Source organism: Epinephelus moara, chromosome 10, assembly GCF_006386435.1.
Source record: "Epinephelus moara isolate mb chromosome 10, YSFRI_EMoa_1.0, whole genome shotgun sequence".
Classification (NCBI taxonomy): Eukaryota; Metazoa; Chordata; class Actinopteri; order Perciformes; family Serranidae; genus Epinephelus; species Epinephelus moara.
In genome coordinates this window covers 30,816,416-30,828,833 of record NC_065515.1, presented here as the reverse complement: position 1 = coordinate 30,828,833, position 12,418 = coordinate 30,816,416, and the positions used below count along the sequence as shown (strand labels likewise).

The following is a 12,418-nucleotide window of genomic DNA, read 5'->3' as shown; positions in this document are numbered from 1 at the left end:
GAGTAGACCAGTAATTTTGTGTTGCACATTTATGTATGAGGGCAAGAGGTAAAAAAAAAAATTAAATAAAAAGCAAAGATGGCCAAAATAGAAGCAGCAGAGACAGATAGTATCCAGTATATACTCTTATTGTGCCTTGCATCTACTGTATCTCAGTGGAGCATTTGTCTTCTGTCTATCAGGAACACCTGATAAAGTAATCTGTTCATCTGACACACTCTGACCAGCTTGTGTCACAATATAGATATATGCTGCCACCATGTGCTGAAAATATGAAATGCAGTGGCTGGTTGCACCTTTTGCAAGAACAAAAGGACGTAAAAAAAAAAACAATATACATTTCATGTAGGCTATATTAGGATTGTTTTTCTTTTCACCTCTCAAAAAATGCAGTAATTATATATACACATGTTTTACATACAAATAATTTGCCTCAGTGTTTTGGTGCATAGCAATACACTTGGTGAGAGAAAATGAAAATAAAAAGCAAGTGTAAAAGTTAAGAAATGATCATAAAAATATATGTACAATGTATCTGTTTTAAAATTAAAGACTTTTATTATATCTTTTGAAAATATTTTAAATATTTGCTGCCTACCTTTATTGAAGCTTAATTACAGTGTAAGTGTAATATAGCTGAATATCACCAAGAAAGTGAGTTCATTATAACTAGTTTAATTACGGAGACATTGTGTCTTTTTAACACAGTAAATACCATCTTTACATAACTGAGGGCAGTGTAACAGTTGTGCTACAATAGTTTCATTAAATCAGTGGTGTCAAACATATGGCCTGGGGCCCACAAAAGGTTCTCATTCGGCCCACTGGATGACATTGCACACCTTATTGATGCACTTGTGAAGACTAAAAGGTGCTAGTCATAGACTGTATAAATTATGGATGAAGCTACTGTGACGTCAAACATTGGTTTGTGGGCTGCCGTTCTGAAGCCTCGAGTTCCTCAAATCTGTAGCGGATTTCTCTTTTAAACTATTTTAGTGGAACTGCCAAGAGTCTGGATTTGTAAATGGTTTGTCAGGTAGGGGATAACTCAACCTGCTTCCTCAGTTGCTTCTACTTTAATTTGATGTGATGATACCTGAATGACTATACAGTAGTGGCAATGTATGGAAAAATGCACATGTAATGGTGGTGATCAGCAGACTGACTGAATGTGGGAAAAAAAACGTATTGTTGAAATTGCACATATTTTTCTTAAGACATCTCAGACTGTTTTGTACATGGATAATCTTTCCAGAAAGTACTTGTATTTCTTTAGGGACTGTTCTTTATGTATCAGAGGAGGGGGTGATTGGGGTTTTTTCTTTTACTAGTGTAAAATGCATGACGCTCCCTTCACCATGAATTAGTTATTAGATTTTAATGTTTGAAAGTTAAAAGTTGAAGATGAAATCCTAGAGCTGCAAAAAGCCTCAGTTTTTCCACTCTTGTTGTGCATGCTGGTTAACACGTGCAAACAGTTTATTTTTGGCCAGATTTTAAATGAGACGTAGAATAAAGTGATTTTGATGAAATATGATGATTTTAAACTCAGATGTTTTTTGCTGACAGAAGTGTTCGTTACACATGATGCATCCAAGGTTTGTCAGAAACTTGAAAATCCAACAATAATTTTTGTTTTTACAGTTTCTGGCTATGAAAAATGGTGCAAAACTGGTGTTTTTTAAAGAAAACATGCCCTCTAAACCTGCAGGCATGTTGTGTTTAAAAATCTGTGGTAAAAATAAGTACAAGATACAACCATTTAAATTTGTATGGCCCTCCCTAAGCCAAAAAACCCACCCTCCCCAGTGCTTAAAAAATTATCACACGCCATCCCCTTTATGTATTACCCCCTTTCTCCTCATAAACAACGAACAGTCCCTTACACTAAAAGAAAGTGAGGCATTTGGGGCTGTTTTTATTTATAGGCTATTATGCCACTTACTTGAGATCAGATTGGGCTGTATGTGGCCCATGAACTAAAATGAGTTTGACACCCCTGCTTTAAATAATAAGCATAATTTATGAATAAACTAAATTCTCTGAATGATGCACTTTCACCAGTTCCCTAGCTAAGAGCATCTCCTAGTGGTTAGATTTAAATTTACAGCTTTTATTTATCTGGGCGGGACTCTTGTCCCTTTTGGCCCCTCCCTTGTATAGTGAGGGCCCTGACGTAGCCATTCGAGGGTAGCAACAGTTGCCTCGAGACCCCGTCGCGCCATAGTGACTGTAGCCGTGGAGACAGTTACTTACCAACGGGCGCAACACTCAGCAACAGCAGCAGCAGCATCTGGAAGTCACCGAGCGAGTGGGAGAGAGGGGAAAGAGAGCAGAGCCAGGGCAGAACTTTTCTCAAGGCAAAGGTGACTATTATCTTTATAGAATTTAGATGCTGAATTCATGTAACTGTGGAGACAAATGCTCCGGGGTTGAGTGCGTTGCTAGCAGTCGTGGTTATTTTCCACAACATAACTTTCCCTTCTTTGTGGCAACGGCCACAAGTTGAGAACGGCTTTTCACTCCTCATTTAAATGTCGTTCACCTATTGCTGGCAACAGATTTTTGCACCTGGAAAAATATGTTTCACCTCTGCTACTTATTTGGCTACACTTTGCTTGAACGTTATACACCGCGGCAACGTTACTCCAACTCCAACTTGATTCAATATCACTTTACACTTGTTGCTACGTTGTGCAGTGTGTGTGTCGAGCTGTGAACGCACTTCCAGCTCAGTCTCAGTAGGATGGGTGGTAAGGCTACCAGTGAAGCTACAGCTAATGCTAACCCAGCCAACCAGCAGCGATGAGCGCGAGTCCACTTGTGAGTTCAACCGTTTGTCGCGTTGTTAACGGCAGTTCTGTCTTGTTTGTCACAACACTGACCAACTTCATTCTCGGTGTGTCTTTCTCAACAACCGTTTTCAAGCAGGTGGAAATGTGGCTAGCTAGCGTTAGCAACGTCGGTGCTGGTGCTCAAACTGCAACTAACGTCCGCCGCGAGCAAACTGAACTCAGCAGAACAACTTTCATTTTGACACAGAGTTTGCCAGCTCCTTTTACGTGATTTGGACTCGCTAATTTTGTCATAATAGGGGTTAAAAACATAACGTTGTCGAACTTCTACCGGCGACGTTGCGACACTCACCGTTAAAACGTTACCAAACCTGGTGCTTCCATTGGTCTCTATCTCAGGAGAGATATGGTAAACTATCAAGATGAACTCGTGTCCGTCAATCAGATTATACAACGTTTGTTTTCTTAAGGAAACAAAGTTGGTACTTCACAAAGTTTGGGTGTTTTTAATATTTCTGAAATGTCTTGAATAACTGGGTATGTTACAGCTAGGTGGTGCTATGATGGTTCTGTTATGCTGCTCTGTCTTGTTTTTACAGTCTTGAGTATTTAAAGTGTAGTTTTCAATGTGCTTTTTAAAACTATGCACCAATTAAGACACACTTGTAAACTACATATTAAGCTCAGTGAATTGGACCCAGATTTATATACTTTCTTTCATTCACTCACAATTCATTCAGCTCCTTCTATAATCTTTCCAGATTTATTGATGCTTTACCCGTTGAGCAGACCCATAGGCAAATTGTTTGCTAATAGCCAAGTTGTTAGCAGTGGCACTGCTTCATTGTTTAAATGGCAGTTCTCATTAGGGTTGCTGTTTGACCTCTCTTCAGAGCTGAAGGCACATATCAATCTGTGCTATGGTAATAATGAGAAACCAAGGAAATGTAGACCCCCTAATGATCTTAACCCCCCCATTTTCACTGGTTTTACAGTGTGGCTGTGGCTGGTTTCCATCACTTTGCATACCTTTTTTTCTCCTTTTGGGATTCTGTCTCTTTTTGTCCCCAGAGGTACATTAATTCTTATGAACTATCTTTTCAGAGACAGCCGTCAGGTGCTCGGTCATTTGTAATGTTGTTTGCTATTGAAGCAAACAAGGAAGAACCTTTGAGCGTGAAAATTTCTCTAATTAAAACCTACTCTGCTCGCTGAATTGAGTCATAAACTGCCAATGTGTATTTACATAAAGTATTCCTCTTGTAAATGAAGAACTGAATGATTCATTTAAAGACATGTATTATCAATGCAGCCCAATATCTATTTCCTTTTATGTGATGAAGGGGTCAAAACACAGGTTTGAGTATGGTTATATTAATCATAATTAATATCTCTGCATTATATTTTTATGAAGCTTTCTCCCTTTTGGTCTGAATATTTTAGGGATGAATTGAATGTGCATTAGGAGAAGACTCTGCTTGTTAGAAAGAAACCTAACTTTGATTGGTCAACTCACCGCAGCTACAAAGAAAATAAAGAGATGACAGCGCTGAAACTCTGTGTAACCCCCACCAACCCCACCCCCCAATTTGAGCGTGACACTGTTATGTTTACATGGCAACTTGATATACAAATACACCCAAGTCATGGAAAGAAAAGGGATGGAGTGGGCCAGGGGGCGAAATGTTATTCTTTTAAAAGTCAGTGTTTTTAATCAGGTTATTTTCATCTCTCCCTTTGTGGTAAGAGTGAATAGCTTTGGCTTGCAGAGGCAGGTCAGAAAGAAATGGTGCTCAGAGAGGAGACTTAAACAAAGTGGAAAGCAGCTGATGGTTGGACAGTTATGTTGACATTTTTCACTAGCTTGTGCATGAAATTATCAATGAGAATGTCAGTTTTTTTGTTTCTTCAGTTGTAGAGCACTTGTAGTCTGACTGTACCCTGAGTTTCACTTGGAACACGTGATTGTGGTTGTACTTAGGTCCATTTCAGAAACTAAAGCCTCACTGGCCTATGATTCACAGAGATGTTGCTTCTTTAGGCCTAACCCTTTCTCTTCTAGCCCTCTTTTAAGCTATCTGTGCAGTTGCTCGTATAAGTGTGTCTAGCAGTGTCCACCGTTACTCGTGTGCCATTTTGAGTGTTTAATGGACCCATTTGTGTAGTACAGTTCAGCTATCAATAGGACAGCTGCAGTGGTCTCTTGGGCAGCGGGTGACCTGACACAGCTTTTGGTCACATGTTCTGCGTGTGTGTATGTGGTGTGAGAGTGTGTGTGCTGTGTGGATGTGCTTGTGTATGTGTGTTTGCTCATGCTGTATTTAGCTTATCTTGATGAGGCCTACTGTTGCCCCGGGGAGAAGTTCTCAATCCAATGGCCTGCTACAGATATAGACACGGACCTAGTCACTGCCATCAGTTTTGTCGCTGCTGTTTACAGTTGATAATACTGCATTTACCTCCTGCTGTGCTAACTGAACTGCCTGTCTTTTGCACTTTTCATTGTCTGATATTAACACAGATTTAATGGGTTATCCCATAATTCTACTCAAAGGCATGTCAGAAAATCACAGAGCAAAGCTGAAGAAGTGAGAGGAGAATGCCTTGTGGGGCTTGTTAAGTGGAAATTAATAGTGCTATTTGTTCATATGAAATGTTACAGTTTCATAATCTTCATAATTCATTTACTTGTGAAGGGCTTTTCATTTCAAGTGATGTGCTGTTACCGTTTTATAAGAATCTGTTGAAAGGAAAATAGTTTAAGTGTCCTTGTGACTCTCACATCCCGTCTTCCAGCTAGAGAGATTTTGGAAATCATTGAAGGCTTACGCTGCTAGGATACTAAGAAACAAATCTTGTCATATACCAAAAAAATGTTGCCACTGATTGGCCCGCGCACAGTGGCAACAAGTTGAAACTTGTTGTGAAATGAAATGTTTTTCAGTCTGTCTCTTCTGTCTGTCTGTGTGTCATCGAGCATTCTTAACATTCCACCTGTTTATATCGTAGCTACACAACTGCTAATTAAATTTCCTGCCACAAACAGCAGACAAGGCAGTGACATTTGCATTACAATGGCTGACCCCCCTCCCTCTCTATTTCAGGCAGGGATAGTAGCAGCCCCCCATCCTCTCCCCACTTTTCCTTTCTTTTGTAGAGTTTTATGCTAGTTTGTTAAGAGATGTTTATTTGGTTTAAAAAAAGAACTTCTGTCAGTGTAAACCGACAACAGAATCATTACTAGAACCAAGACTAGGCCTTTTAGCAGAGTGAGATTTGATCAGATTTGGAAAGGAGTAGACCCAGACAATATTTTTTAGATTGAATTACCTGGGGCTTGAGCATTGCTTTTCAGAAGCTCTTTAATTAGGAGAGTTAGTGCAGAGGATGCCATTGTCACAGGTGGAAACAACCTGGTTTCGCTGTAATAGCGGATGTCCTTGTGTAGTGCAGCTTTCAGATCCCATTCCCGATCTTTGTGAACCATCTCTTCCCACGCACTGACCTTAAAGGAGAGGAAATGTTAAAGTTGCAATTTTCAATTTAAAAGCAGCATTCTATGCTAATTGTTTTCATGTAAGAGTTAACAGCACCTGTGTCACCTGACTGAAGAGGAAGAGTGTTGCAAAGTGTAGTCAGGGTTGTAGGCCTGGCAGTGAAGTGTTGCCACTGACAAAGTAGTCAAACCTATGGATTATTTTCGATAAAAAAGAAAAACCTGTCAACAAAACAAAATGCAAGGCAAACCAATAATTACCAAACCAATTCATCATTTGATTATTTTATCAATTTATCGATTAATTGTTTGGTCTTTAAAATGTCAGAAAATGGTGAAATATGTCCATCATTGTTTCCCAAAGCTGAAGATGCTGTCCGTAGATGTTTTGTCCATAACCCAAAGAGGAAACGAACCACAAAATCCTCACATTTAAGAAGCTGGAATCACAGCATTTTGACTTTTTCTTTCTTAAAAATGTACTCAAACAGAGTAATGAACTATTAATTTAGTGGCAGATTAATTTCAAAGTTGACAATTGATTAATCATTGCAGCTCTAGAAATAAATAAGCAACTAGATAAGAAATATCTGGACTTAAAGAGCATAAGTATGCAGACCAATAGACAGGCCGTCAGCTGAATCCTGTCACCACCACTTACTGTATGATCTATCATTGCCATCTTCATGTAAATTGCTATGCAGGAACACTTGTTAGATCCTTAGGTAATCTTATGGTTAATGTTCTGGAAATGAGACTGAATAGGATTTGCCATTAGGGTGTGAATGCTACTAATATTAAACATGTCAGTGGATCTGGCTGCTGGCTGTAGAAAAGATGGTTTAGAATGCAGACCTTGTTAAGTTTCCCTATGAATGGTTGATCACAGTTAATTTAGGGTTACATGCTAGTTTGATTAAATGATTCAAAAATATGAGTTTTATTGCTGTCTTAACATTGCTCTATGTTGAATCACCAATCACCATTAAGACAGCACTGTATTAATGACATTAAATGGCACCTAAGAGTTGCAGCTGTGGGTTACTAAAGCAGTATTACCACAAAAAACATGTTTGCAGACTTGACTCTTGTGATTGGTAGTGACCCCACTACTTGTGCCCACTGTTGTGGAATGACCTATCAAATGCAGAATCAGCCACACATGTTAATTATATTTTAGTGTCATGTCTTTTACAGGGTTTTATTGTGCTGAAGAATTATTAAATGCTTAAATCTGAGGGCAAGTATTCAGCATGGCGCAATATTCACTGCATGAACAACAGACACTTGGATCTGTCTCAGATTTCAAGCATTAACTGATGACTCATTGTTGGTGTCAAGTAGTGCCTGTGAAAGCATACTGTACATACAGCATGATGATTTTCAGTCATATCTGTGTGGAGTGAATGCTTGCCAGAAAGGCAGACTCCTCCAGTGCAACAAAATGCTTATCTCAAGTTCATCGGTCAAGCTGCGCACTGCCAGCATCTGAGGTCATCTTTGCAGATGTGTTTCCCCATGAAAGAAAACTCCACAGGTTGGAAACACACCTGTTAAAAAAGAGCAGGTGAAACCAGATTGAAAGAATGTTGGTGTGACCATTTTGTGTTTGGAGTGAGTATCGCTGTACTTCCACAGAAAAGAATGCAAGTCTGGGCTAGGCTTAAGTGTTAGGATACTTATCTGTTCCAAGATGTCAGGTTTGGTGACTGGTTTTGATTAAATGCAATCAAATAGACCGCAACGTTACCTGCGGCGAGGAGGTTATATTTGCAGTCTTTTCTTTTGAATGATAGTTAACAGAAAATCTCATTAACTTGTTAACACATTTCATAAAATTAGGTGAAACACTTGGCCGTGGCCCAAGGTATAAATGATTAGATGTTGGATCCTTGTGGATGCACCCTAAAAAAAATCAGAAATTTCAACATCACAAGTGTATTTTCAAATATGTTTTCTTTCTTCTCATGAAATACTAGTTTATCTGGCCAAGGTATGTGCTCTGTGAGTTCTCTCTGGTTCTGTTAATATGTTCAGTGATGTAATAACTTTAAGTTGGGCCCATACTATGTACTTCGGATCTGGCTGTGCCTGTTGAAATTGAAATTTAGCAGTGATGTGCAGATCAGAAAAAATGTAACATGGTCGTAATGGGGTTTTGGGTATGCCGCACATTTTGGAAAATTTAGAACTAAACAGATATACAAGAATTGGAGCTGTAAATGTTAGCATTTTCCAGTTTCTCTTAGGTCTCAACTAGGGTTGCAATGGTACGAGATTTTCACTGGGATTTATCCAATAACTCTCAGAAAATATCGTGGTTTCATAGTATCACAGTATTGCGGAATTTACAATATTATCAGTCAGAATGAACCTTAAAGGAATTAAATGAATGAAGGAATGGTTATTTTTGGTAGAACAAATGTTTTATTACTATAATTGAAACTTTAAACCATTTTGTTAATGGATGTAAATGCAAAAATAACTAAAATAAAGCAGAGACTCTGTCCCGTTGCATTCCTTTTTTTCAATATAGTAGATAAGCAAATGTACACCGTTTAATAACCGTCAACTTTTATATCAGGGTATACCTTAAAACCAGTATATTGCTGCAACCCTAGTCTCAATCATCTCCTGAAGCACTGCTTCCAGGTGACTCAAGTGAAGTTCCCTCCTTTGTGTCATCAGTATGGCAGCCTTGGATCACACTGGATAAATCCCAGTGAAAGAGAGAGACGCCCACACGTGTGAGTATAGCCTGATTACATTTCCAGTTGTGACCATCTCCCCCACTCCTTTCCAGCTCGCATTTGTTATGTTTTCCAGTTTAACTTCACAAAATGTTCAGTTTCAAATTCTCACTCTTCATCTCGAGATTTTGAATGTTAAGGATGAGGGCTGGGGGTGGGTGGAGGTGGGGGGGCAGTGGAAATCTGGAAAGGGTTAGGAGAGGTAGGGCGTTGGGGGAGGAAGTTGCTAGTGTAGAGCATGGGCGAACACACAATCTCCATGGCAACGGTTTGATCTTTCTCTCTGTGGCTGTCAGGCCTGCAGCGCACATGGTGACGGAGTGGACAGGTTGTGCTGATGACCAGAAGTGGGGAGGTGAGCTGGAGAGGGGAGGGGGGGGCGCTTGGATCAGAGGCAGTGGTCTGTGCCTCCTATTTCTGCTCTCTCTCCCACTCTCTCTCCCCCTTAAACTCTGCCATCTGCAGACCCCAAGAGCTGCTTTGATTGGATTAGCCATGAATTAATGAGACAGGCTTGAAGAACAGCCTCTGTTGTGGAAATCTCTTATCATATCTTAATTCGCTCTTTGTGTGAGCACGTGTGCCTCTGTGATCTTATAGGTTTTTTAAATTAAATCAAAGAAAGAAAAAAAACACGGTGAATTTGTTATGCAATAAAAAACATAATTCTGAAATTAGGAAGCACATGTTGAAGCTTCATCAGAGACCTGTTGCTCCTCTTTGCACAAAAAGGTGTGACAAAGAGATACATATATGTATGTAAAGTGCTGTACAAATGTCCCCCATACATATCCCTTTAAAAGCAACAAGTGGCTGTCTCTGCTTTATTTTGTTTTATCTTACCAGGGTTGGGAAAAGTATTGCTTTGCTCAGGCTGTTTTGCTATCTCCTCTGCCTGAGGAACTTTGGATAGATCTGACTTGCTTTTAGAAGTGTTTTTTTTTTGGGGTGGCATGAGTGTAAAGCAACCTTGAAGAATAAACTGTTGTCTCTGTGATGACTTAAACATTCCTCCTTCTTTTGAGCATGAAGTAGTTATAAAAACAGAGCACTTCATCCTGTCCTCTTCAATCAAGTCTAAACCAGCATAAAGTCTGTACATTTTTATTTAACTGCAACACAGGAATAAGTCTACCTCCGTGTCCCCTGGTGTCTGAAATTAATAGCTTACATAGTATTTATTGTTGTAAGTTTCTACTTAGCGTGAGATAGAGGGATCAGGTGGGGGGATGGCATTGTTTGGTTTGGGAAGTATTCTGTTGGTTGCATAGCAACAGGCTCCTGGAAACGGGAGTGGACGGTGTTGCCACTAGCAACCGTTGTTGCTCTGCAAACAATGTGGGCCAGTGCAAACATGAGCCAAGACTGTGGGCTCCTGCTTTTAATTGAACATCTGTATGTGTTTTTCTCTGATTGAGCCCTGTTTAAGTTAGATCTGTCAGTGACATATGTTTAAATCTAGTTTGCACTGTTAGCACTGTAGACTATGGCATTAATGAGCTTTTGTTAGGCTTTTGGGTTCTTTGAAATGTGTCTTTTCCTGTTTCCGTTTAGCTTTTAAAACTCAGGTAACTCTTGAAAGGAGGGGCTGTTGTTGTAATGTTGTTAAGTGCTCATCTGGGATTTGCCTGAATGAAACCAGGCTCACAGGCCAGACATGAAAACGGACTTGTGTGTGTGAAGTTGTCTCTGCGTTTAAAGCAGAAAGGTTTGGCCCTAGACAGCAGCCCATCCAGAGTAGCAGTTTTGTAGCAGTGTGCTACGTCTCCTGCTGTGTTCTACCTTTGTGCCTTTCAGAGCTGCTGGTGGGGAATTTGTGTGGCTTTTAACCTTCCCTGAGCAGAAAGGCTCCTCTCTCCCCCTTCAAGTCAGTGATTTGGTACACTTCACCATATCTATTAAAGTCAGTGCTTTAATTGAGCTTTAATGGATAAAAACATGCAGGTCAGTGCTCTCTTTCCTGATTCCCCACCATCTTGCCATGCCACCCACTCTCTAATGGCATAAATAAACCCTCAGGCTTGTGTTACTTCCTTTGGTGAAAATGACAAGTCTGAAGATAAATGATGGGATTGTTACAGGTTTATTTATAACTCAAGTGACACTTCGTAGACAAATTCCTTGCTTCAGAAAGATGCTTGAGCAATGCAGCAACTTTTAAAATGTCCCCCTCCTTGTTAGCATCAGTCTGATAATGGTCTTTTGGTACTTTAATAACATACAAGAAAGCAGTGTGAAGAAGAATTTTAATGGAATATAAGAGCCTTCACATATAAGTGGTAATTGTGCCCTGTGCTAACAAATACATTGAAGTTGGACTCAGAGGGCTGCTCAGGGTAGACTGGATATGGTGCTTAAGACCATGTGTGTCTGAAGATTGACACATATCAGGAATTTCAACATAGGCCTCCTCCACTCAGTCTGTTAGTCATGAAGGCAGTGCAGTGCCTTTGCCTGTGGCAAAATCTCCACGCATGGAAAATGCCAGTGGTGGCACACCCAAATCTGTTGTTTTTCTATCTTAAAGGTACACTCTAGGATTTTGATAAAGCATCCAATAGAGCCCCCAAACCTGAAATACATTAGAATAAGGTATTTCTTTTTTCCCACCAGGGTGGAAATCTGTCTTTGGCTCACAAAGACAAGGTCATATTACACATTAAAAACAGTTTATGACAGTGCCCATGGCTCTCATCACTCACTTTGTGGAGTTAAAATTATTGATGGCACTTGGGATGAAGGACTTCTTAAATAAATTTTTAGTTGCCAGAGGGACTCTGTAGCACCTCCCCGAGCATAAGAGCTAAAACTGACTGAAGAGAGAATAGAAGCTACCTGCCTGGGTACACCTTGCTTTTTTCCCCATACTCTCTGTAAAAGAAATGAGTCAAGGGCTTTTGGGGTTTATATCGCCCCAAGTTACTGCTGATGTGTAAAACTTAACACTGTTGAGAGTTGAGTTTAAAATATTTTAGTTTTGCAGCTAGCAGGGAAATTAATTATGTGTATTTGTGTGCTGTTGGTCACTTGAAAAAATTGAAGTAGTGAATCTTTAATGAGGTCCAACAGCATAGCATACAGAGAGGTTCAAGGCCCAATCTGATTGATTTCTTTGGTTCTTGATATAGCTTTTAAGATCAACAGTGTGATGTTTACTAGGGTTGGGTACCGTTCATAATTGAACCGATACGGTAGCTGTACCGGTATCTGGAATTCGGTACCGGTACCAAACGGTACCTTATTTCGGTACTTTTTAACCCTATGGGCCCTAGGCCTTTTTGGGGCATTTTTACTGCCTTTACTTTTAAGCTCATATCACAGTCATTATAAAGGCTACATACACATGCTATATCTTGTTTTTTCAGTACAATCTG

The 12,418-nt window shown here is 39.8% G+C and overlaps 1 protein-coding gene across 5 annotated transcripts in view; it reads left to right on the top strand.

Moving 5' to 3' along the window:
- The first annotated feature begins 2,224 nt into the window (after nt 1-2,224).
- The window catches only part of rfx2 (regulatory factor X, 2 (influences HLA class II expression)), a 30,232-nt gene continuing 20,038 nt past the window's right edge, over nt 2,225-12,418 (top strand). For 3 of the 5 annotated variants that reach the window (XM_050054031.1, XM_050054030.1, XM_050054028.1), the window contains exon 1: nt 2,225-2,369. The gene's annotated coding sequence lies outside the window, so the exon portion shown is untranslated. Of the gene's footprint in view, nt 2,370-2,708; nt 2,827-12,418 lie in introns of those variants that run through there. The other 2 variants (XM_050054029.1, XM_050054032.1) reach the window with 2 other exon arrangements.